The 27,117-nt window shown below is 42.6% G+C and overlaps 1 protein-coding gene across 1 annotated transcript in view; it reads left to right on the forward strand.

Moving 5' to 3' along the window:
• Positions 1-15,059: 15,059 nt before the first annotated feature.
• Positions 15,060-27,117, forward strand: part of MTUS2 (microtubule associated scaffold protein 2) — a 624,304-nt gene continuing 612,246 nt past the window's right edge. Inside the window, exon 1 of the mRNA XM_025364093.1 lies at positions 15,060-15,326. The gene's annotated coding sequence lies outside the window, so the exon portion shown is untranslated. The remainder of the gene's footprint in view (positions 15,327-27,117) is intronic.

Genomic DNA, 27,117 nt, shown 5'->3' on the forward strand with positions numbered 1-27,117 from the left:
TCCCTTGGCTGGGAAAGGGAGACCCCCTGTCCTTGCACTTCCCAGGTGAAGTGATGCCCCACCCTGCTTCTGCTTGCTCTCTGTGGGCTGTACCCACTACCTAACCAGTCTCAATGAGATGAACCAGGTACCTCAGTTGGAAATGCAGAAATCTCCTGCCTTCTGTGTTGGTCTTGCTGGGAGCTGCAGACCAGAGCTGTTCCTATTCGGCCGTCTTGCCAGATCCCCCAAGGACATAATTTATAATTTGATTTTGGAAAGTTTGTCAAATTTCAAATGTTTAAATGCTTTATATTTTAAAGTAGAATTTCAGGTTACCATAAGTTATTCGTTAACTTAAAATTTTTTTAAAGACAAAAAATTTTAATCATTAATAGAGGGAAGATTTAGCTTTCCAAGTTTTATGTCTCTTTTCTTTCCCTTCTTTTTTCTACAGTTTATTCAAAAAGCAAACAAAAATCTTTCTTTTTTTGATATTACATGAAAATCTTGTTCAAGAGAGAAAGCCAAACCTCATCCTTGCATTGGTGTGCTATTAATTTCAAAACCAGTTCTTAATAAAACCTTATAGACAAATCTATCCAATCTTAATCCGTTTGACCATAAGGTAAGACACCATAAACCTTTTGTACCCCTTTATAAATTTTTGTGAAAGAGCAGATCAGTGCTCTATGAAAAACCTGTTGTGCTTTTATTCCAATGTTCAATTTACGGAAAAACTGAATAATACCCCTTTAACTTTAGCCATTATGTTCACACACAGAATTTCTTTTACAAGATTAATTTTCACAATCCTTCCACAATGTACTCAAACCTTCAGCTTTATCTTATCCAACTTAAAACAATTCTTCAACCCTTTAATCTAGGCAAAAAAAAAAAAAAAAAAAAAAAATTACACATTCCCATGCCGTGTTATAAATCTTTTACCAAAAACATATTTCACTTCCCCTATACATTTTGCATGTAAAAGTGTTCTTGGTTCCCAAAAATTACTTAAGTCACATGAACTAAAGGCATTATGCTTTTTACTTTTCTGACAAAATATTTGATTTAAGCACTTATTATTTTTAAACCAATTAATCAAAGCTCTTTCATATTACACACAGAACACACATAAATACACAGACAGAAGATCCAGTGCTTGTATGATTTTTCATTTGCCAGTTTCTTAATTGGATTACTGGCTTCAGGGTGGAACCCTTGGAGGAACAGGACCAGGAAAGCATGCAGTTTCTATGGTCTAATTAGCAGGCACAACTGGGATGCGAAAACAGATCCCCAAAATTAAGGGTTCCATTTCTGTACTGAATCCTGGATCCCCCAAAGAGAAATGCTACAGAACAACAATGCCATGATTGTACCGTGCATTTCATTGCAAAGCAACCCAAAGCCAATCAGCCCATTCTGTGATTAGCCCATCCTCCATGGGAGTCTTATCTCTCAGTAGGGGGTGGGGGGATGGAGACATCTCCATATCTTCCAGGTGACCAAGAGCATGCTTCTCTGATCCAAACATGCAAAGAACCAAGTATCCCCCCAAAACTGCCATTAGCTATCCCCAAAACTGTATTTCCTACATAGTTATTAGACACCAAAGCTCTCTGATAATGCGAAGTGATTTCTGATACCCCCAAAAGTCAAAACCATCAGTTAATTCAGTGTAGAACAGAACAGAGCCTTAGATTTTGAGAGGGCTCTCTCCACTTTTAATTAAGTTGACTTTTAACCATTGTGCTCTTTAAAGAAAAAAAATTTTTTTAGATCTCTTATTACCCAATTATTTTAACCATGCCAAACTGCCAATAATTCTGATTTTTAAACTTTACCAAAGGTTAACTTCCAGGTGAAACCAATAAACCTGAACGAAGGTTATGACTTCACCACGAGTGCACCAGGTCAAGCTCCCAGGGCATAAAACAAGAAGAGAGGGAAATTTCATCTAGTTTTTTTTGTTTGTTTCAGGGACTTCCTACCAGGAGTTTCACCATGTGGTCTCTGGGCAAGACAGTCGGCCTGAGTAACAGAAAAGATAGGAAGGGGAAAGGAGAGAAAGAGAGAGAAAAGCATTACCTGTGGTGAGGTGGGGAAGGCGAGCAGCTCAGGGAGGCCAGAGAAAGACCCACCGATTGCAGCGACACTGAAAAGTTCAGGTGGCTGCTTGTCAGTCGTGAAGGGATCTTTTCCAGCAGTCCCATCAGCTCTCAAGTTTCCCCTTTTGGGGAGAAAAAAGCTCCCCATGACCCATGATCTTGTACATGCCTAATCCTGTCACCTATAGCTGTCAGCATTTTTAGTAGAGGTGACGTTTTGCCATGTTGCCAGGCTGGTCTTGAACTTATGGGCTCAAGTGATCCTCCTGCCTTGGTCTCCCGAAGTGCTGGGATTACAGGCATGAAACACCATGCCCAGCCTTATCGTGTATCTTATCCTATTTCCCTCTCTGCAGGTGAGGATCTCTTCTTAACCAGTGGAAATCTTGCCAGCTGTATTGCCTTCAGCAAGTTCCTTAACCCTCTAAGCCTCACCTTCCTAATTGGTTCAATGGAAGACCAAAGTAGTACCTATCCCAGGGCACTGTGCAGTCACATAAGAAAATGTGTGCAAATCACTTAGCAGAGCCCATGCCTGATACACAGTAGATGATCACTTCCCATCAGCTATTATTAACGAGCATCTCTGTTGGGGCCTTTGTGATGTAAGAGACAACTGGCACTTCTTCTGTAATACAAGTCTTTACTCAAGATCATCTCTACAGTTGACTGAGGCCTCCATGGCCCCAATAAGTAACATTATTGTATGAGGGAGCGGGGGAAGAGTCTGTGAGCATCTTATTGTCCTTATGTCTTCAATATGCACCCAGTTATCTTCTGTCAGCAAACACTGCTCGTGAGCATCCTGTCAGCACAGCTCTTCTCCTCTTTACTGTTTACCTTCACTCCTTTTTTTTTTTTTTTGAGACAGAGTCTCGCTCTGTCACCCAGGCTGGAGTGCAGTGGCACGATCTCAGCTCACTGCGAGCTCCGCCTCCCGGGTTCACGCCATTCTCCTGCCTCAGCCTCCCAAGTAGCTGGGACTACAGGTGCCCGCCACCACGCCCAGCTAATTTTTTGTATTTTTTTAGTAGAGATGGGGTTTCACCATGTTAGCCAGGATGGTCTTGATCTCCTGACCTCATGATCCGCCCGCCTGGGCCTCCCAAAGTGCTGGGATTACAGGCGTGAGCCACTGCACCCGGCCTATCTTCACTCCTTTTAATGGAGATTAGTTTAGGTCCACATTAAATCCACCCTGGATTTGATAGCAGGTACAGAAATGCAAAGTCATGTCTATATGGATCTTTTCCACCCAGTTACTTTTGTCCCTGGCTTGCTGGTCTGGGAGATGAGTGGTGTGGGAGGCATTACTGTGACCACAGCAGCCATATCCTCTCCCCAGAGATTTACTTGCTCTGAGGAAGAATGAGCTGAACCATCAACTCTGTCACAAGGGCCGCTCCACCCATGGCCCAGCTGCTCAATTTTGAGGCTAATTTGGCAGAAAATAAGGCTTGCACTTAGTTAATGAGGATCAGATTTTACATACCTCTGTAAGACTTTCCCCCCTTTTCTGAGTTTGTGTTTTTAAATGAATAGATTAAGAAATCTTATTTATTTAATTTATCATCCCTAGGTACTTGGCTTTGACAACTGGATTATTATTACTATTATTAAAATTTTTTTTTCATAGAGTCAGAGTCTTGATGTATTGCCCAGGCTGGTCTTGAACTCCTAGGCTCAGGCAGTCCCCCTCCTCAGCCTCTGAAAGTGCTGGGATTGTAGGCATGAGCCACTGGGCCCAGATGACAACTGTATTATTTAGGGAATTGGGTATCAGTCATTCATTCAACATATATTTCTTGAGAACTGCCACATTACGGACACAATTCTTGATTCTGGAGTTCCAGCAACAAACAGGGCAGACAAGATCCCTTTCCTGATAGAAGAGGGTGAGAGGCAGAAAACAGACAAGAAAACAAATAAACCAGAAAATATCAGGCCAGGTGTACCAGGTATAGATTTTGCTTAATAACAACAGAAACTGACTTTAACAAAAGGCAAAAGAAGGATTTTACTGGGAAGATACAGAGTTATTCACAGAATCAAAGAAAAGGCTTGAAGAACCAAGATTTGGAAGTTCCAAAACCAGAACAACTTTGAACATCTAGGAAACTAGAAGTGACTGACTTTCTTTTTAGGACCACACTGGAATCAATGAGCTCCTACTAGTACTTCCTTCTGGGTCAGGATGCCAGAAAGAGAAAGAGTGAGCAGCTGGTTGGTCTGGCTTCACTCACTTGACCAACTCTTGGCCACGGTAAGACATACCATGTGCATGAACAGTTTCTCCATCTCCATCTCCAGTGGAGAGAGTGGTAATTCTCCAAAGCCAAATTGTTTCACAGTTGCAGAAGAAGAAATGGATACTGAGCAGTCAAAAAGGACAGATGTCCCCTAATTTTAAGGCAGTGTACATAGAATAGGCTTAGGCGTTTTAGTTTTTGCAGGTGTTCCAAAAATGGGTGTGATTTGGTTTGCATTAATTAAATTCACCTGGGTTTCAAGCAAATAAAAGGTGATAACCCATAGTTCCCTATAGTGGTGAGAATAGGATTGAGAATTTAAGTTTAGTAATTTTGAGAAGGACATTGGGAAATTAAAATATATCAAGGGTAATCAGGTAATCAGGAGAATCTGGAAAACTTCATCTACGAAGAGTAAAGAAACTGCTTTAAATACTTTGGAGCTTCTGAAAGAAATATTAGCTGTCTCACTATTGTCATATATTCTAAATAAGTTAAATAGTAAGTTTTATTCCTTCTTTAAATTTAATTTATTATAGAATTTTATTATGTCAAAGACTTCATTGTAGAAATAACTTTAAAATAGGTATTTCAAACTCTGAAAACTTGTTATTTCTACATTTTTGTTTATTCTTCTGTAAAATGAATTTGAACGAGATCGCCTTTGGAGTCTCTTCTAGTTTCAAAATTCGGTGTTCTACAAATCCGATCATTTTTACCAATCTGTTATAAAGCAACTGTGTTGTAAATAATAATATTATTAACATGGTACTTTTGCTTGTGAAAATGTATACTATAATATTTTCGTTTTTTCTAAGAGTGTTAAGTTAATCTTCTTAATCTCCTTTTAAGTCAATAAAAGTCAGATGGAATTTCTTCCATTTTGGAGATTAGGAAATGAGAAACATAGTGGTTCATGACAAGGAGAGGATACGTTTCATTTTGTCTAGTGACCCTGAAGTGTATTATTCTTGTCCCTTTTGTAATCATTATACATCTACTATTAGATAATCATGTATCCAAAAGTTATCTGTGGTGTAAAGTCTACTTGGTTACTTAGTTGTGGCAAGGTTTTAAAAATAGTTAAAATAAAACTTGAGCATAGGAACTTGACGATAAAATTTAAGATCTTCATTTCAAGAGGAAGAAACAATTAGAATTTTCAATTTAATTAGGAAAACACAATTAAAGGGACGCAGTGTCTATTCTCCTGCTGAATATTAAAGTTCAACACAAAGGAAACCCTTACATGCAATGTGGTTGTGGCTAATTAGCTGCAGTAATGGGCTGGAACAAGTGACGTGTTCAGGGATAGACAATAAACTCCTCAGGGGCCAGAGATCAACGATCATTTAGGAAGCAAATGCTTAGAACCACATGGCTTAGAATATGCTTGTCTGTTGCAATGTTTCACAATACATAGTACACTCCCTATGTTTTCTCATATTCGATATGCAACTGCTAAGAAACATTATAGGCTTGGCCTTATTAATACAGAATTATGGATATGCTAACCCTGAACTGAAACCAAAGCAAAGCTGACTGATCTCTGGAAACAAGCTGAGTAAACTCCCAAGGTCCTGGGCCACTAAGTAGAGTTGCTAAGGACAGTAGCTCTCCTCTGCTGCCTCCTGACCTTGAATATAAAACTACAAGCTCAGGTTGCAGACCACATGTTCAGAAAAGAGTGATCTCTGAAAACAGCACAAGATAAAATTCAAAAGAGTCTTGGGTCTTTGAGTTTTGGCTCTGCCGCTATGAGCTGTGTGACGTTCTGTAAGATCTTTACTTCTCTGGGCTTTCTATATTTTACCTGTAAAGGGCATGATTAAGCCACTGTCTTAAGGGTGTGCGGTCCTGCCTCCTCCCCACCTCCTGGACTTGGGTCTGGGTCACCTGTTCCTGCTCCCGCTCAGAACTGCTGCTGGCCTTCATCCTGAGAGGCCCGACACGGTGCCCCTCCCGCCCTCCACCAGACGGGCAGGGCAGGGTGGGGGCAGGGTCAGGCATGACCCTCTGTGCCTCGTAACCACTGGGCGGGCCTCTGGTGCCCTAAGGGTCTGCACCCAGCCTGCCAGCTTCTCTGTGCTTGAGGGAGTGTGACATTAAATAGCAAACAAAACACCTGGACAGGTCAAGTGAGAGAGACTGGAGAAGAAACACTTTTTTCCTCTTTTTTAACAAGGGACCCGCATTTCCATTTTACGGTTGCCCCTGGGTGATCTTGACCAGGAACGGTGTCACCCACCCCTTGGCCGCCGCTTTCTCTCCGTGGACCTCCGGTGAAGTCGGCTTTTAAAGGGGGTGAATACTCTGGCACGTTCCCGTGGGGGCTGTTGCCCTCTGCTGGGCAAAGCAGGCATTAGCTCTACTTCAAAACCTGTGAAGAAAATGCTCCCAATTCGAGTTTCAAAACCCAATTTGAGACAACGGTTTGATCATCAATTTTCTCCATCTGCACTTTTGAAGGCTGCTGCAGATTTGAGTAGCCTATTCTAAAGTGAATTGCCTTGTAGGAAGGTGACTTTTGCTTAAAACCAAGCAGTCACAAACTGTAGTATCCAGATCTACCATGCAAAGTACAGCGGAAACACATGTTGAGCAGTTGGTTCTCCTGTTTAATTGTGCCATCATATAACCTTGCTTATTGTGTATGAAGTATTCTTTGTAATCTTTAAAAGTGATTGGAATGGGCCTACACCTTAATGGTACTTTCGTTCAGGCCTTAAATAATGTAATCACTCCCATTTCCAAGTGCTCAACATCTGGTGACTTTTTATTTTATTGGACATAGGGAGAATTACCTGAGAAATAGTACTTTAATGATTTTAAGGCATAAAGAATTTTATATTTAACCATTAAATCACTGCCTCTATGATAACCTTTCTTTTTGGCAATGATGGAAAATACTCTGTTAAACCTGGTGGACTTTTGCTGTCTATCCCTATTTCACTGTGTGTGTGTATGTGTGTGTGTGTGTGTGTGTGTGTGTGTCTGTGTGTGTGTGTGAGAGAGAGAGAGATTGTAAAGCATAAGTAAAAACTGAAAGATGGCCATGCAGTGGCTCATACCACTGCATTTTGGGAGGCTGAGGCAGGTGGATCACTTGAACCACTGGAGTTTGAGACCAGCCTGGGCAACATGGTGAAACTCTGTCTCTACAAAAAAATACAAAAATCAGCTGGGTGTGGTAGTGAGTGCCTGTAGTCCCAGCTACTCAGGAAGATGAGTGGGGGAGGATCACCTGAGCCCAGTGAGATTAAGGCTGCTGTGAGCCATGACTGTGCCACTGCACTGCAGCCTGGGCAACAGAGGGAGACCTTGCCTAAAAAAAACTGATGAAAGATGAGCTTCCTCTGTATATAAGCACAGGAGTGTGATTTACACAACAAAAGTCCCTGTCTAGACTCTACTGTGTGCTAAGCACAGTGGCATGCACTTCATACATTTTGTCTCACTTAGCAACATTGCAAGGCAGTCATTGTATTTCCCATAGAAAACTGACGATCAGTGAATTTAAATAATGTGCCCTAGGTTGTTAAGCTAGAAACTGATATTTTACCCTCAATGCCAGATCCACCTGACTCCAAAAACCCCCCTTTTTCCACTGTGCAGTGTGGTCGCCTAATGAATGATTCTAACCCTGGTTAGTTTTGTAGAGAACTAAAGCCCTAAGCAGGTGTTCAGGGGAAGAGCTGGACTTGGACTCCATGTTTCCTACCCTAATCCAATTTATTATATTGCTAGAATAACTTAGCTTTAGGAACCGGGGATGATTCTTTCAAATTCTCCCTTTCTTATCTCCTATGTGGTGTTGGGGTCCTCCAAAAATTATCTAGATTGAGAGATATAAAAGAATGACCATTTTGGCCGTGAGTGGTGGCTCATGCCTGTAATCCCAGCACTTTGCCAAGGCAGATGGATTGCTTGAGCCCAGGAGTTCAAGACCAGCCTGGACAACAGGGCGAAACCCTGTCTCTACTGAAAATACAAAAGTCAGCCGAGCATGGTGGTGGGTGCCTGTAATCCCAGCTACTCGGGAGGCAAAGGAAGGAGAATCACTTGAACCTGGGAGGCTGAGGTTGCAGTGAGCCAAATTCGTGCCACTGCACTTCAGCCTGGGCTACAGAGTGAGACTCTGTTTCAGGAAAAAAAAAAAAAAAAAAAAAAAAAAAGGCCGGGCACGGTGGCTCACACCTGTAATCCCAGCACTTTGGGAGGCCGAGGCGGGCGATCACAAGGTCAGGAGATAAAGACTATCCTGGCTAACACGGTGAAACCCCATCTCAACTAAACATACAAAAAATTAGCTGGGCATTGTGGCAGCGCCAGAAGTCCCAGCTACTCAGGAGGCTGAGGCAGGAGAATGGCGTGAACCTGGGAGGCGGAGGTGGCAGTGAGCCGAGATCGCGCCACTGCACTCCAGCCTGGGTGAAAGAGCAAGACTCTGTCTCAAAAAAAAAAAAAAAAAAAAAAAAAAAAAAGGAATGACCATTTCAACAACAGTTGAAGTGCATTATACATTGATCTTGGTCTAACTGTTCTGGAGAACAGAAGCTAAGCAAATAGGCCGCCCACTTTAACATTAACCAGTGTAACTATCCAATGAGTTGATCAATCAGCCAATATTTATTGAGCATCTCCTATGTGATAAGGACCAAGATAGGTAGTAGACAAGTAGAAATGAAAAAGGCATGAGGTCAGTCAAAGGGGATGAACAAACACATAAACAAAAGTACATTGCGATGCAAGTTCTACACACACAGAGCTACGGGATTACAGAAGGAAGAGCAACAAATTCCACCTGGAAGAATGGGGGAAGGCTCCCCTGAAGGACACTAACCCATGCCAGCAGACCTTCAATACGGAGAAGCCATTTGCATGACATGTTTCTAGTTCTTTTAACAACGAAGTGTACATTCTTCCATTCCAGATTGTACAGACAAGAAATTTCATCAGATAATCCAGAAACTGGAAATAGTACATTGTTTTGAAAGCAATGTCATTATTTTGGCTAATAAGTAACAGATATATGAATTACTATGAGGTTCTAGTAAATTTAGATTCTCTAGAAAAATTGGGCAACAAATGAAAGCTTAATTTCAACTTGGTTAAACACAATGTAATTGGAATGGTTGCACTTTGGGAGGCTGAGGCGGAGGATCACAAGGTCAGGAGATCGAGACCATCCTGGCTAACATGGTGAAACCCCATCTCTACTAATAATACAAAAAAATTAGCCAGGCATGGTGGTAGGCGCCTATAGTCCCAGCCACCCAGGAGGCTGAGGCAGGAGAATGGTGTGAACCCAGGAGGCGGAGGTTGCAGTGAGCTGAGATGGCGCCGCTGCACTCCAGCCTGGGCGACAGAGCAAGACTCCGTCTCAGGAGAAAAAAAAAAAAAAAAGCATGCAAATTTAATTAAAAACTTGAGCCAGGTGCAGCGGTGGCTCATGCCCGTAATCCCAGCACTTTGGCAAGCTGAGGCAGGAGGATCACTTGACCCCAGGAGTTCAAGACCAGCCTGGGTAACAAAGTGAGACCCTGCCTCTACAAATAAATAATAATAATAATAAATTAGCTGGGCATGAAGTCTGCTGGTTACACTGGAGGCTGAAGTGGGAGGATCACTTGAGCTCAGAAGTTCAAGGTTACAGTGAGCTGTGATTATTCCACTGCTCTCCAGCCTGGGTGACAGAGCAAGACCCTGTCTAAAAAAAAAAAAAAAAAGTGAAAACAAACATGTCAGGTAAAAGGGCAACTACTTGTATAATCTTAGTGAGTTTTCAATTTAAACATTTTCCAATTAGAAACAGGATTAATTTTAGGACTTTCATATGTATTACATTTGGAAGACTTCTTAAAAAATGACATAGGCCGGGCACGGTGACTCATGGCTGTAATCCCAGCACTTCAGGAGGCAGAGGCAAGTGGATCGCGAGGTCAGGAGTTCGAGATCAGCCTGACCAACATGGTGAAACCGTGTCTCTACTGAAAATACAAAAATTAGCCGGGCATGGTGGTGTGCGCGTGTAATCCTAGCTACTCAGGGGGCTGAGGAAGGAGAATCGCTTGAACCCAGGAGGTGGAGGTTGCAGTGAGCTGAGATTGCGCCACTGCACTCCAGTCTGGGCGACAGAGCAAGACTCTGCCTCAAAAAACAAATGAACAAACAAAAAAACAATAAAAACTAACTACCTGTATCCAAGTCATTCTATCAGTCTCTGCTTTGGTAGGGAATCTACACTACGATACTTGCTGATCATATATATATATATTTTTAATTCAAAAGAACATTCTACTCTTCCTTTCACAGCTTTTTTTTTTTTTTTTTTTTTAAATTTAATTTAATTTGGCTGGGCGCGGTGGTTCATGCCTGTAATCCCAGTACTTTTTGAGACTGAGGTGGGTGGATCACTTGAGGTCAGGAGTTCGGGACCAGCCTTGCCAACATGGTGAAAACCCACCTCGACTAAAAATACAAAAATTAGCCGGACGTGGTGGCAGGCACCTGTAATCCCAGCTACTCAGGAGGCGGAGGCAGGAGAATAACTTGAACCTGGAAGGTGGAGGTTGTGGCGAGCTGAGATTGCGCCACTGTGCTCCAGCCTGGGCAACAGTGAAACTCCGTCTCAAAAAAAAATTAATTTTATTTTAGATTCAGGGGGTACATGTGCTTGTTTGTTACATGATCATACTGGAGATTGGGCTTCTAGTGGACCCATTACCCAGTGAACACTACCCCATAGGTAATTTTTCAGCTCTTGCCTTCTGCCCATCCTCCCCTCTTTTGGTGTCCCCAGTGTCTATTATTTCCATCCTTGTGTCCATGTTTACTCATTGTGTAGCTCCCACTTATAAGTGAGAATGTGTGGTACTTGGTTTTCTGTTTCTGAACTACTTCACTTAGGATAATGGCCTCCAGCTCCATCCCATGTCACTGCAAAGGACACGATTTCATTTTTTTATGGCTGCATAGTATTCCATGATGTATTAATACATGGACCACATCTTCTTTATCCAGTCAACTGTTGATTGACACTCAGGTTGGCTCCATGATTTTGCCATTGTTCTTTTCACAGTTTCTAAATACAGCATAATCAAATGTTAAAATAAGACTTATCTCGGAATGCTGCTAGGTGGGCCAACAGATGACTATGCCAGTTTGGGACCTCTGAAAAGCGGATGTCAAGATAGGATTAGATGTGCCAAAATATTTTAAAGACAACGCCTGTTCAGGATAGTGCAGGAGGGAGGAGGAGCCTGGCATGCAGGTGAGGAGAGCCTTCTGACAGGTCTCAGTGCAATACGGGTCTGACACTTGTGAATGGAGAGAGGGAAAGGAAGAAGATTGGGTTGGAAGAGCTCCAGACTGCAGCACGTTCTGAGAAAGGCCTGGTAGGGTGGGAGGAATTCCAGAGCAAAGGCCGCCGGCTAGAAGCAGAAAGGGCATAGCTCCAGTGCTCTCACCATGCTCAGTTGTGAGCCGGAAACAGCTGGCGAATGTGTGACCTTGGTGTGAGCTCTGTGGTGGATCCAAATGTGTGACAGCTGCAGGCTGTCAGTTGCTCAAGCTTGCAAGATCTCAGGGGATCACCTCCATGCCACCACACAGACAGGTATCCCTACACATAAATCCACATAAATGGAGGTACTGGACCATCTTTGTAGGCTTTGCTAAAAGTTAGGGTTCCGCCACCTTCAGACCAAATTGAAGGAAAGGAGGGAGCAATCAAGGGAGAAGGTTGGTGATGAGAATGACATGGTGCTGACAGGGAGAAGAAGGAGGACCCACCCACTTCATGCAAAGAAAGGCATGCTTCCAGAACCTGGCATGTGTCACCTGGAGTGTGGGGACATGCAGGAACCCAGAGATAGCTGCCTGAGAAGCTTCAAGGAAAGAGGCTGGTCAGAGCTCCCTGTGACCAGAGAATAAGACAGTACTGCAGTGACAGCGGCCTGCACTTCTATAGCGTGATGGGCCAAATGCCAGTTGGTGTCCGTGGGTCAGCATGCACATGGTGGAAGGTAGCTGGGACTGACTGCCAGGGCATGTTGCCCCGCAGAGGGCCTGCGTGAGGCAGACCACCAGCGAAGCTGAGGCTGAAACAGCTGCAGGGTCAGAACTCCACCCTGCTCAACTTGAGAAACCAGTTTTTTTTTTTTTTTTTTTTGAAACGGGGTCTCGCTCTGTTGCCAGGCTGGAGTGCAGTGGAGCGATTCGGTGTACTGCAGCCTCCGCCTCCTGGGTTCAAGCGATTCTCCTGCCTCAGCCTCCCGAGTAGCTGGGCCTACAGGCATGTGGCACCATGCCCAGCTAAATTTTTTGTATTTTTCATAGAGATAGGGTTTCACCACGTTGGCCAGGATGGTCTCGATCTCTTGACCTCGTGATTCATCCGCCTTGGCCTCCCAAAGTGCTGGGATTACAGGCATGAGCCACCACACCCTGCTTCTTTCTTTGACAGACGCTTGCTCTGTCACCCAGGCTAGGCTTGCTCTGTCGCCCAGTTGGAGTACAGTGGCATGATCTCGGCTCATTGCAACTTAGGCCTCCTGGGTTCAAGTGATTCTCCTCAGTAGCTGGAATTACACCACGCCCAGCTAATTTTTGTATTTTTAGTAGAGACAGGGTTTCACCATGTTGGCCACGCTGGTCTCGAACTCCTGACCTCAAGTAATCCACCCGACTCAGCCCCGCAAAGTGCTGGGATTACAGGCATGAGCCTCCGTGCCTGGTGGTGGAACCAGTCTTCACAGAGCTAGCTGGGGAGGACACAGAAACAGGAATCAAAGGTCGTTTTCCTCCTCCTTGCAGGCTTCTGAGCTTGGGTCAGGTTGGGGTCTGGTGGGTGGTGGGAGGCAAGTGGGGAAGGCTTGAATGGATTGTGATTAAAGTTTTGATTTGGATTGGACTAGACTTTTTTAAAATTTTATTTATTTATTTATTTACTTATTTATTTATTTAAGATGGAGACTCACTCTGTCTTCCAGGCTGGAGTGCAGTGGCGCCATCTCAGCTCACTGCAAGCTCCGCCTCCTGGGTTCACGCCATTCTCCTGCCTCAGCCTCCCAAGTAGCTGGGACTACAGGCGCCCGCCAACTCCCCCGGCTAATTTTTTGTATTTTTTAGTAGAGACGGGGTTTCACCGTGTTAGCCAGGATGATCTCGATCTCCTGACCTCGTGATCCGCCTGCCTCGACCTCCCAAAGTGCTGGGATTACAGGCGTGAACCACGGCGCCTGGCCTGGACTTTTTAATAACAGCAAATCTGACTGTTTATGAACACCTGAAAGTGACAGGAAAAGCTATGAAATTTGTCCTAGATTCTTCCAGGGGAAAAGGAAGAGCTGATGGAATAATTTTAAAAGACAGTGGTCTGAAAAAAAAAGTGCCATTTCGTGATTTCTCTTCACCAAGTAGTCCAGTTGGTTAAAAAAAAAAATTAACTGGCATAAAGTATTGCTTAACACAGTGGTTTGGAAAGACATCCCCTAAAAACAAACAAACAAAAATTCCAACCTAAATAGTGCAAAGACCAGCAACATCGTTTCATCTTTATAATGGTAAATCTTTATTCCATTGCTGGTTGAATCAGAGTCTGCAAAAGTCCTCTCGTTTCGCTTGCCTTTTCAAACCTTTCAGGTGCACCGCTTAGGGGAGCCTGAGCATTTCAGGTAGGACTGGAAAAAGGTCTTTGAGAAATCATTAATTCATCTATTTACCATAAGAGCAGTCAAGTCTCGCTGGAACCCCTCGGACAGTGGGGAGGCACATTTGGTGCTCATTAAACACAGAAATAAGCTTTCTTCTAGAAAGAAATGCCTGCCTTTTGCTCAAATCTTTTCAGAGACTGGCTTTGGGCTCCTGTGAATCAGGCACCCTAGCGTCCTCCAAAGTTCTTCCCGATGCTGAACCCCAATGCCTCTTGCTGCGCCTAATTCGAAGCGGCTCCCTCTTCTGTTCTAAGCGGAAAACAGCGGAACCCATTCCCGGAGGCCTGCCCTGGAGCCGCCAACCCAGTCTTACTCCTTCTTTCTCCTGGGGTCTCCCGACGCTCGGGCACCGCGGTGACCAGCGGAGCAACCGCCTGCGCCGCGCCCGGCTCCTGTGGAGGCCGAGGGTGAGGATGGGGCTGGGGCTGGGGCTGGGGCTGGGGCTGGAGCTGGAGCTGGGGCTGGAGCTGCGGCTGGAGCTGGAGCTGGAGCTGGAGCTGGGGCGGGCAGGCGCGCGCGCAGGAGCCGGCGCAGGGGCGGTCGGCAGAGGGCGCTGCGACTCCCGGCTGAGGGGCTGCGACGCGGGGCGCAGAGTGCGGGCCGGGAGGAGGCGCCCGGGTCTCGGCGAGTGCGTCTCCGGGCGGCCAGGAGGGGGTGCGCGTATCAGCTGCCCCGCGCCGCCTACCGCTCGGGCCCGCTCGCCGTCTGGCCGCTGTCACCGCGGACGGCACCTCGCGGGCGAGGCGCGCGCGGCGCGCTGCGAAGGTTGGGCTGGGCTGCCGCCGGCCCCGCGGCTTCTCTTTGTCCAGGCGAGGCGGCCAGAGGACCAGCCGCGGCCGCGGTTGAGCCGGGAGCGCCTGGGCGTCGCGCGGGCGGCTCCAGTCCCCGGCTGCGCCCTGGCGCTCGAGCGGGGGCGGCGGCCTGGGCGGTGCCTGCGCCGAGGTGAGTGCGGGGGCGCGGAGTGGGGCGCAGCCGCGGCGCGGGCGTGGGCGGGCAGAGGTGATAGCGAGCACCGGCTGCTCCAGGTGCGGGGGCGCCCCTCGCGCTCCACCTGCGCCGCCGCCGCCGCCGGCTCTCAGGGTAAGTTTATTTTCTCCCTTCTGCGGAAACCCTTGACCGCTTAGCGGAGTACAGACCTGTCGGTAAATAGAAAACTCGAGCTGGAGAGGAGGAGGAAGCAGCGTGGCGGAACCTGGCCCGGGATGAGCGTCTCGGTGAGGGCAGTGGTGGCCTCTTGGACATTACATCTTTCTTGGCTCTTTTCGACCCAGGTGAGCGAATCCTCTGCTGCGCTGTCCGGCGGGGTCGGCTGGCTCTGTTGCCCGCCCTCTGGACCCGCCGGAGACAGGTGCGCGGAGTTGGGGAGCGCGCAGCCGGGCTCGGGGCAGCGCCGGGCTGGGTCGGCCTCTCGTCTCCGGAGCGCTGATGCTTCCTGCCCACATCACCTGCTCTGGTTGAGGGACTGCAGCTCTTTTGGCACCTTCGCGTGCTGCCAGGTTCAACACCCCCTGCTTTAGAGGCGTTGGTAGGTTAGTTAAAGCGAGTTCTTCCCTACCCACCCCCAGCTTTGGATAATTTGGTCTGAGTCTTCGTCTTAATTTAGTATGAGTGTGTTATTTCCTTCAAGCTTTATAATGGCAAAGCAGTGAAGCGGCTTGCTACATCCATTTTTTTTTTTTCATTCTGAGCCTGTGCACAGAAGGAATTACAGGCACACAAGTGATGTTACTACCATTCTATTTTAAATACAAACACGGAAAGAAGTACTCTTGGCAGGATACCAAAGGCGCCTGTACTCTGTTATATAAGTGCTTAAAAAAATATTTGCTCATTGGTAAAGTTATGTGTGATTACCAGAGCACCTAAGAAGAGAGTGTCATGCTTTAAGTTTACTTGGAGATAAGCAGTGGTTTTAGCTTGAGGTACCCTTTTAAGATAATATAGGACCCTATATTAAAAAAAGTCGTTAGGTAAAATTGTAAAGCATTGAAAAATTGGTTTTGTAAAGTCTATTATGAATTGGTGAGAATTGTTTGACTACTTATTGGTAAAAAGATCCTACGTGTATCCTTTCTAGTTTTCAAACTATTGAATGATTTTATTTTTATCTCTGATGGAAATGTGGTAATAATGAGTTGCCAGTTATTCAAGATGTGTCTCTCTTTCCCTTGCCTTTCCACAGGCACCAAAACCAGTACTCACATTTCTGGCTATTTTTTTCAGGTAAAAATACAAAAGTAGAAAACATCAGATATACTGATGGCTGGGAAGACCCCTTGTCCCCCCTCCACCTAGTATTCTGTTTTAATTGGTTTGGGGTGATGCTTTGATACCTCTAATGTTAAAAAGCTTTCCTGGTGATTCTAACGTGTAGCAAGGGGTGAGACCCATTGTGGAGCATTGTTTTGTCACTTTGTAGCCTATGGTGTTGCTACAGTGGTTTAAGGTAAGTAAAAAATACGTTATTAGAAACATGGGAAGAAAAAAATGGTATTGGAAAGGGGACACATCAAAGAATTACAGCATGTAGACTTTCGTGTTTTGTCTAAATGCTCTTTCTTTATTGTTTTTCCTGCAAAGAGTAGTTGGTGTTTATCAGGGACCCATAATTCCGTGTAGAATACTTTTGGGAATCTTAAGTGATATATATTTCATTTGCGGAAGTACCAATGAAAGTTGAGTAGTAGTGTCAGGGTTCCTTTATGTTTACATGGTAAAGTAAGTCATAGGAAAGATTATTTTCCGTATCAAATTAAAAACTTACTGTATTACTGTAAACTAGTAAATTAAGTGCAAAAAGCTTTTATTGTTTTTAAGGTCAGAAAGAAACCTGGCCTCTGAGGCAGTGTTTTCTGTCTACCTTATGTAATCCCAAATATCCAAATCTAGAAGCAGATCTTATGGATGGTTTATGAAGGCTTATGTAAGAACTCTGACTGTGCTTTTGGTACTCCGTTAAACTGCCTGTTTTGGCTATTACATAATTGACACGGAACTAGACTGTTAAAGCCAAAATCCGGGAGGATGCCCAAACCCACCCCGGCATACACACTTTTATAATGAATTGCTGTTGGCAAATTAGAGGGAACAGCAGGGATGGTGGTTTGTGAACGAGAGGTAAGAATAGCGTCTGGGGGATTGATGTAATAGAAGACTGTTATGCTTAGCGATTTTCTGGAGATTTGAATGCTGTGGCAGAAACCTCTCTAGTCCTTTCTATCTCCAGCAGCGGCAGATCGACTGGGGAGCTAAGGAACCTAAGCCTCAGGTCCCTCCCTCACATAGGCTTCTTCGGAGCCCTCTGGGAGGGGCACTGGCAGTGTGTTCATGTGGTCATCCCTGAGTTTCTATTTGCACTTTTGGATTTTTTTTTTTTTTTAATAGGGAGAGTACTCTTTCTACCTTCCCACCCCCAATTATATAAACCCAAGGTTCCACAGACCCTGCATCTATCCCAGGCTCCAGCTTATCTTTGAGTATTAACTTACAAAATTGCCTATTCTTAGTTTAATTTTTGTCATCTGAAAAGATAAAAAAAGAATCTGTACAATATCATAGTTGCCTTGCTGAGAAAATGCAAACTGCTGTAACCTAGGGCTGTGTGGAGCCTCTGAAATCAGGCACTTACCTGGAGAACCAGCTCCTTGCCTCGTAATCTCATGCACGTGGGACTGTTTTGGATCAGTGTGTGAGCTGGAGGTGGAGAAGAGTGGAAATGGGGTGGGAAAGGGAGGAAAGTGGGTTCAAAAAGCTCTTCCTCCTCTCAGAGGCAGGATGCCAGGCGGAAAGGAAGGAAAAAACCCTACTGAAAGATGCTTCATTAATAAAATGTTAATAGGAACAGATAGCATCAGCTCCATAGGAGATCCTTCTGTAAGCTTGTTAGGATTGGTCTCTAGTATGAATTTTCAACAGTGAGCAAACAAATTCATTCCTGGAAAATATCCTACAGGAAACAAATGCATATTTGGAAGGACTAGATGAATATCAGCTTGTTCCCATTAGCAGTTTTTATGAGCAAGTGGGAGGCTTATAATATCCACCACACACGTTTGAAACGAGTTGTTGAAAAGAGTCAAGGAGTTTCCCCTTTTCTCTGAAATGATTTCTACTTCCTGTGTGAATGTGGATGCCTTTAGATCTTATCATCTTGACCCTTCTCACCAACCCATATACCTTGTCTATCAATTATCCATCCATCAGTCATCTATCTACCATCCACCCACCCATCCACAGAGACTCTCCTTTTGACCAAACTTTAGCCAGGCTCCCCTGAGCCCTCTTCTCAACTGGGCCTCAACCTTGGCCTGTAAGAACTGCAGCTTTCAACACAAACAATTTTGTCTGTGCTCCCACCCTCCGAGGGATCTGAAAACACTGTCACATGGTGTATTAGCCTGTTCTCACCCTGCTGATAAAGACATACCCGAAACTGGGTAATTTATAAAGGAAAGAGGTTTAATTGACTTATAGTTCAGCATGGCTGGGGAGGCCTCAGGAAACTTACAATCATCGTGGAAGGGGAAGCAAACACATCCTTCTTCACATGGCAGCAGGAGAGAATAATGAGCAAAAGGGGGAAAACACCTTATAAAACCATCAGATCTCATGAGAACTTACTATCACGAGAACAGCACGAGGGTAATCGCCCCCATGATTCAATTACTTCCCACCTAGTCCCTCTTATGACATATGGGGATTGTGGGAATTATAATTCATGATGACATTTGTGTGGGGACACAGCCAAGCCTTATAACATGGCATCTAGCAGCCTAAGGCCATGTTCCTGGGATGACCCAGCCTCACTTGCATTCCTGCCTACAAAAGCTCAAGGCTGCCCCAAAGTATTTGTCTTTTGTTCTAGCCTACACAAATGATAATAGGCCCCGACTTTCATTTTGTTAGATCGTTTATGAAAAACTTACAATTGTAATTCTTTCTCTGTGCCTTTGAGGTATATGTGTATCTCCTACCACCTGAAGTGTCTTCATCAGTGTCTGTGAGCCATTCCTTTGACATGTAATCATCAGGGAGGATAGGGCTCTGTCCTCTAGTCTCTGTAGGTGGGTAGGAGCCTAACTTTGACAAGTGACATTTAGCAGTCACAGATGGCCTAGTCTCATTGGCAAACCCCCTGGTCTGCTTGCTGTAATGTTCTATGTCCTTGACCCTGCTTGGGCCCACACACATTCTCATTTTTCTTCGTTAGTTCCTCATTCTCTCTTTAAAACACCCAGTCACCTCTACCTGAATCGGAGTTGAGCTCAGCTCTATACTGAAGTCTCTTTCACTGTGGTAGTATGGAGTAAAATCTGTCTTGACTGCCTTTAACCAGTGTCCAGATTTTTTTTTTTCCCCCACACCAGCCAACATAAAAGTTTGAGTGTCACCATAGGCCAGGCACTGTTCTACGTGTTAGGTATAGAGCAGCAAACAAAACAGACAAAAACTGTACCCTTGAGGAACTTACAGTACAATGGAATGAATCAGATGAGGTTAAGTACTTAATATATCAGGTATGGATAGTGCTATGGAGAAAGTAAATCAGAGACGGGGGAGCAGGCGTGGGAGATGGGGAATTGCTCTTTCAAGTAGTGTGGTCAGGGGACGCCTCACTGAGAGGAGATGGTGAGCAGAGCCCTGAAGGAGATGGAAGAGTGAGCCGCCTGACCAGAGTGCAGCTGGCATTGGTGGGGAGCACAGGGAGGCAGCTGCAGGCCGCAGTGGGGGATCTCATGCTCATGGCCAGCTTTTCCTCATGACAGCAGCCCTATCCCCCGCTCCAGCCGCCTGAGTCTGCCCATGAACACTGGTGGTGTTCTTGGGGCTTTAGTAGTGTGGTGGCTTGGAACTGAGGGCCTCCGAGGGCATCGGGATCCAGCCTAGACCATACGTGAATACGAGTAGGGAGGGAGAGTGTATGTTTTCAGTGATGGCTCCCACTGGCTTGTCATAGGAAAGGGACTGGGGCAAGCTCACTCCAGCCTGGACTCCCTGCAGTCACCCTGGGAACAAATGGAACTATGATGTATAAAAGATGTGGACAGTGGGAACCACACTGCCCTTGCTTGAGGAATGTCTTAATACCAAGAACCTAGAACAACTTGCTGAGTGGAGCTGAGCCGGAGAGAATCCCCAGCTTAAAGGCAACTGGGGTTGGTTAGGGTTTGAGGAGGGGAAATTATTCAGACGTTGACTGAGGTTCCTGCATGCCCAGATGGCTGCCCTACATCTGCTAATCAGAACACCACAGACACACACACGCACACACACACACACACGTGGACCTGGCAACAGGCTATCATGAATTTCTTAGTGGAGAAGGTGAAGAAGCCATTGGGGAGCTGCAGCCAGGGCCTGTCTGCTGGTTTTTAGTTACAGCCTTCCTGTACTCATGGAGACAGGGGTATGGAACTGGGATGGGATAGCTGTTTCATTTTTTAAGCTGTTAGCTTGTAACAATTTTAAACTCAACAACCAAAACAGAAATCTCTCATATAGAGTTTCCTTGGATTGTTTGCTGGTGGTTAGGGAGCATCACAGCAGCTTGAGTGAACGTATGCAGCTGGCATTGGGGAGGTGGCATTTATAGGAGTCTGGTGTTCCTGACTCTCTTCTCTGTGCCTGTCATGACTTCTTGCGGTCTCTTACTTTGCAAGCGTCTCTCATGTGCCCTATTGTAGTTGGAAAATAGGGGACTTAAGGTCATTCCTGGGTATTTGATATTCTTCTTTAGCTTTTGTAAATGGGCCGCCTTCTAATTGGTTGTATATATTCTATATGTTGGTTGAATTACATATAACCAATAATTGATATATAGAAAGCTATTCTAAAATGTAATGTAACCAAGCATTTTTCAAACTCTTGTTAATTATAACCTTGTTTTGTGGTTATTTTCCTTGGATCTTCTAGATAGATGGTCATATCATCTGCTAAATAAGTACATAAATCAATAAATTTAAAATAAATGATTTTAATTTAATTTAAAATAAATGGTTAGATGAATGAATAGTTAAAATAAAAAATGATTACTTTGGTCTCGTTATTTCTATTTTTTTTATCAGTTAGACTAGATAGAAGGAGAAGAGACTGTTTATCTGTTGAGAGATTTTAAAAACAAGATTAGTGTATTTCAGCCAAATGTACTTCCCTTGTCCCAGAGAGGATAGGCTGTATGATCTCTGAGGTCCTCTCCTTGTTAGTCTTTTTACTGTGTTTACTGTAGACCCATTGTACCAGTATGTTCAGTTCCCATAGAAAAACAAAACAGTGTGTACACACAGTCATTATAGGTAAGTCAGCAGTATATGTGATTAGGGCCAAACCAGTGTTGGTGACTGCCTGATACTGACTTTAGAAAGTTTGACTCACCTTGCAGAAATGAAAAGCCAACATCGTGCATTAGCATCTATGAAGACTGTAATGAGGCAAATACATTTGTCCAGAAACAGACTGATATTGATACAGTGATTTTAAGTGCTTTCCCCAAAAGTACCATAGAGAAAGCAAGAAATATAGAGCCGTGGATTACAATAAATGATAATAAAACAGCAGAAGCAAATAATGCACACTTAATAGGGAAGTTTATTTTCCACACTTCATCAGATTGCTACTGCAAAGTACTAGTCTAAAAACTTAATATGAACACCGTCTCTGTAAATATGGGAGAAGTAATCTTAAATCATCCAGAATTAATTATCTTTGTACTAAGCTGTTTAACATTACTCATTGAAAATAGCTTCTCAAGACAGGTAGTATTTTTCTACACACAAATAATTGTGTTCTCAGGTTGGAAATGTTGCCACATATTAAACCAGACACATTTTTTGCTTCTAATTCTTGTATTACTATCAGTTTATTTCAGGGGAAGTTAATTTGAGAATTGAAATCATGTAGCAGAATGATTTTGGTTGAAATTGATGTTTCTAAGCCTGATGCATTTTCTATTAGTGTTATCATTGGAAGTTTGTACAGTGAACATGCCAAACATTACGTTTAGTTTTCTGAAAACTCTAGCAAGTTTTTTTTTTTTTTTTTTTTTTTTTAAATCCACATTATATTAGTTTAACTGGCAGGTAGTAATTAGTTTTATATTGAGTGAGCTAATTTGCCACTACTAGCAGATTTTGAAGTTATTTTAATATAAATACATTGCCCTCTACCCCCAAACTTTATACTGAAAATTTTCTGCCAAATTTTAGGATTTTAATTTTGATAATGGCGCAAGATATTGGAATAAAATATAAATGTGAGTTAGCATTAATATCTCAGTTTAGGGAATAACAAAGCAGGAATGTGGCCTGCAACCACATTTCTCCAGGGTCAGCACTAGAGAGAGGCTAGTTGAGCCCTTGCCTCAGGCACAAAATTTAAGGGACACCAAGATAGTCAGTAATACAAATAAAAATTTTATGCAGTTTAGAAAATCAAGATTAATGCAAAAAATCTATAATGAACAAAATATCAAAATTTTAAAGGAAGACAGGATCAGTATTACGGATTTTTCCTTTTGTGTCAGGCTCCAGTTTGGTTGGTAACAGCACTGTTACTGATTCTATCTGTAATTAAAGTTTTAGTATTTCGTTCATCATGGATTTTTTTCCATTAATTTTGATTTCTTAAAAATATTGCATTAATATATTACTTATCTCGGAAGCACATCTGAATTATTGGAGTAAAGACATTCTGAAAAGTCTCTTCTGCACAACAACAATGAAAGCACTGGCAAAAATACCAAAATAAACTGTTTTAGAATGGTGGAAATTAATCAAGGGTTTATAACAATCTGAGGAATATTTATTCAAGAAAAAGGTCTGAATCTCAGTAAGAACAGTGAACTTTGTGATTTTTAAACTTACCTTATTCCCATTCTTTCCTCTGCAGCTCCATTGTAGCCCTCAAAACTAATAGCCTAAGCTAGGCACAGTGGCTCACACCTGTAATCCTAGCACTTTGGGAGGCCGAGGCGGGCAGATCACCTGAGGTCAGGAGTTTGAGACCAGCCTGGCCAATGTGGTGAAACCCCATCTCTACTAAAAGTAAAAAAAAAAAAAAATTAGCTGGGCATGGTGATGTGTGCATGTAATCCAAGCTACTTGGGAGGCTGAGGCAGGAGAATCACTTGAACCTGGGAGGTGGAGGTTGCAGTGAGCTGAGATGGCACTACTGCACTCCAGCCTGGGTGACAGAGCAGGACTCCATCTAAAAAAAAAAACAAACCAAAAACAACAACTAATAGCCTAGAAGCCACTGAAAGGGACAAAACAGGTTTAGAGCCCTCCAAGATCCCAGTCTCAGAAAATTGTCACTATATGATTGCTCTAGAAGCTTCCTAAAATCTCCATTCTCAGAGCTTGTTTTGCAGAGCCCTAGGGCGTTTGTGGAAAACAATCAGCAGTAATTGTTTAATCTCTCAGCTGCCTGAGGCAGTGACACCAGTTGGGGTTAACCAAAAAAACTTAAAAGGAAAAATTGGGAAAGGAGATATCTATGGGGGCTTTAAAAAAAAAAAAAAAGGAGATATGTATGGGGGCTTTAAAAACCTTTGATGTAGTCTTTGGAATCCAGAAGGCCCATGTCTGTATGTCCAAGAAATACTTAAGAAGGCCTTAATCTGTCATCTCAGACTATCAATGAGGCTTTGCATAAGTAAAGTAGGAAGAGAAGACTAAGAGTTGTAAACTACCTCCTGGAGTGTTGAAAGCATGTACCCCACCCCCCAACACACACAATCCCTCAGCAAGGGCTGTGATATGTATTGGTTCAAGACAAAAAATCTCTCTCCCATCATTAGCTGACCACTGAAGCTAGACTTCAGCAGCTGAACATGGTAAAGAAAGTAGACTTTACGTAATTTGGGAAATAGCAACAGAAACAATAATAGCAACAAATATAACAACAAATCTTTATGCAGTGTGGAATCTTATTTCTAGAGTTGCCATATTTTTTTAAATCCAGTTTTCAACATAAAATTTCCACACACACACAAGCAGTAGCATATGGGCCATAACAGGAAAAACAAAAGTATCCCTGAGAAAGTCCAGATACTGGACTTATTAGACAAACATTTTAAATTTGCTATTATAAATGTGTTCAAAGAGCTAAAGGAAACCTTGTCTGAAGAATTAAAGTAGGAAAATGGTGTCTCATCAAATAGAGAATATTAGTAAAGAGGGGGAAATTATTAAAAAAGGAGTAAAATAGAAATGAAATTGAAAAGTACAGTGATTGAAATGAAAAAAATTTATTAGAGATGCTCATCGGCAGTTTTGAATTAGCAGAAGAAAGAATTAGCAAACTTGAAAATAAATCAATTGAAATTATATACTATGAGGAACAGAAAGTCAAAAGAATGCAGAGAAATGAACAGAACATCAGATTTGTGGGATACCATTATGAATACTAACATATATGTAATTGAAATCTCAAAAGGAGAAGAATGAGAGAAAGGGGACAGAAAGACTACTTGATGAAATAATGGACAAAAACTCAAGCAGCAAGAGAGAAGTGAGTAATCATGTACAGAGGATCTTCAATAAGATTAGCAGCTGACTTGTCATCAGAAACTGGAGGCTAGAAGATAGTGGAATGATGTATTCAAAATGCTGAAAGACAAAAAATTGTCAATCAAGAATTCTATGCCCAGCAAAACTATTATTCAAAAAAGAATGAAAGATTAAGATGTCTCAGAAAAACAAAAGCAGAGAATTTGTCACTAGCAGACTGCCCCTACAAGAAATATTAAAGGTAATCTTTCAGTTTGTAACTAAAGGACACAAGTCAGTAACACAAATCCACAGAAAGAAATAAAGAGTAGCAGTAAAGGTAATTGTATAGGTAAATATAAAAGAGTACAAACCACTAAGAAAATAACTAAAAAATGTATAGTAAAAGAAACAGAATGAAAATGAGACACTGAAAAATGTCTATTTAATATTAAAGAGGGCAGTAATGGAGGAACAAAAAGACGTCAGACATAACAGACAACAAATAGCAAAATGGCAGATGTAAAATTCTGCCATTTTTAGTTTTTACTTTAAATGTAAGTGGACTAAACAGTCTAGTCAAAAGGCATGGATTGGCAGAATTAATAAACATGAAATAAACATGACTCAACTATATGCCATTCACCAGACTCACTTTATACATGAAGACACAAATACTGTGAAAGTAAAAGAATAGAATAAGATATAACATGAACATAGTAATAAAAGGAGAGCTGGAATGGCTATACGGATATGAAGTGAAATAAATTGTAAGTTGAAAATTATTACAGAAGACAAGGTCATTACCTGTTGTTGAAGGGATCAGTTTCTCAGGAAGTCAATTTGAACATACATGTATTTAACAATAGATCCCCTAAATATGTGAAGCAGAAACAGAATTGGAAGAAGAAATAGAAAATTCAACAATAATATTTGGAGATTTCAGTACACATTTTCTTTCTTTCTTTCTTTTTTTTTTTTTGAGACAGAGTCTCGCTCTGTTGCCCAGGCTGGAGTGCAGTGGTGCCATCTTGGCTCACTGCAACCTCTGCCTCCTGAGTTCAAGTGATTTTCCTGCCTCAGCCTCCCAAGTAGCTGAGACTACAGGTTCATGCCACCATGCCTGGCTATTTTTTTAAATATATTTTTTAGTAGAGACAGGCTTTCACTATGTTGGCCAGGCTTGTCTCAAACTCCTGAACTCAGGTGATCTGCCTGCCTCCACCTCCCCAAGTGCTAGGATTACAGGTGTGAGCCACTGTGCCCGGCCTCAATACCTCATTTTCAATAATGGGTTGAAACTGAGAAGATCTTATTTTTTGCTGAAGATCGGCAAGGAAATAAAAGGCTTGAGCAACTTTATAAGCCAACTGGAATTAACAGACACCTAAAGAACACTTCACCCAATGGTAGCGGAATACACGTTGTCTTAAATGTCTCTAGAAAATTCTTTAAAATAGACTATGTCACAGAACAAGTTTTAATGAATTTAAAACGGCCGAAATAATACAGAATATGTTCCTGACCACAATGGAATGATATTAGAAATCAAGAATAGAAGGAAATTTCAGAAATACAGAAAATGTGGAAATTAACACACTACTAGTGGGTTACAGAATAAATCGGAAGGCAAGTTAGAAAATAGTTTAGGAAGAATGAAAACAAAAACATAACACAATAAAACTTCTAAAATGCAACTAAATCAATAGTTAGAGGGATTTTATCTATTAATAACTATATTAACAAAAGAAGAAAGATCTCAAACCAGCAACCTAAATTTTCACCTTAATAATGTAAAGAAAGAGCAAACTAAGTAAACTAAATATATATTTATATGTAATGTGACATAATATATTAAAATTGTATATATTTAAAATTATATATTTATAGATAAATAATAAACTGAATATAAACTAAATATAGTAAGGACTAGAACAGAAGTAAATGAAATAGAGAATAGAGAAACAATAGAAAAAATCAATAAAAACAAAAAGTTGTCTTTTGAAAAGATCAAAAAATTGACAAATCTTTAACTAATAGAAAAAGAGAGAAGACTCAGTTATTAAAACCAAAATAAAAGAAGGAGAATCACTACCATTTTAGAGAAATTAAGAACATTGTGAATACATTTATTTCAACAAATTATATAAACTGAATGAAATGGGTAAATTCCCAGGAAGACATATACTACCAAACTGACTCAAGAAGAAGGGGCAGATCTGAAGTGACCTATAACGAGAAAGGAGATTGAATTAGTAATCAAACATTTTTCCACGAAGAAAAGCCCAGACTGGGATGGCTTCACTGGTAAATTCTACCAAATGGTTAAAGAATTAGCAACAGTTTTGCATAATGTTTTTCGAGAAGATAGACAAGGAGGGAACATTCTTGGCTCATTCTTTGGGGCCAATAGTACTTTGATACAAAAGCCAAAGACATCACGAGAAAAATATCAGCTGTTATTCTGTATGAATATAGATACAAAAATCTGCGAGGAAATACTACCAAACAAATCAGCAGTTTATAAAAAGGATTGTATACCATGACTAAGTGGGATTTATCTGAGGAGGGCAATGCT

Source organism: Theropithecus gelada, chromosome 17, assembly GCF_003255815.1.
Source record: "Theropithecus gelada isolate Dixy chromosome 17, Tgel_1.0, whole genome shotgun sequence".
Classification (NCBI taxonomy): Eukaryota; Metazoa; Chordata; class Mammalia; order Primates; family Cercopithecidae; genus Theropithecus; species Theropithecus gelada.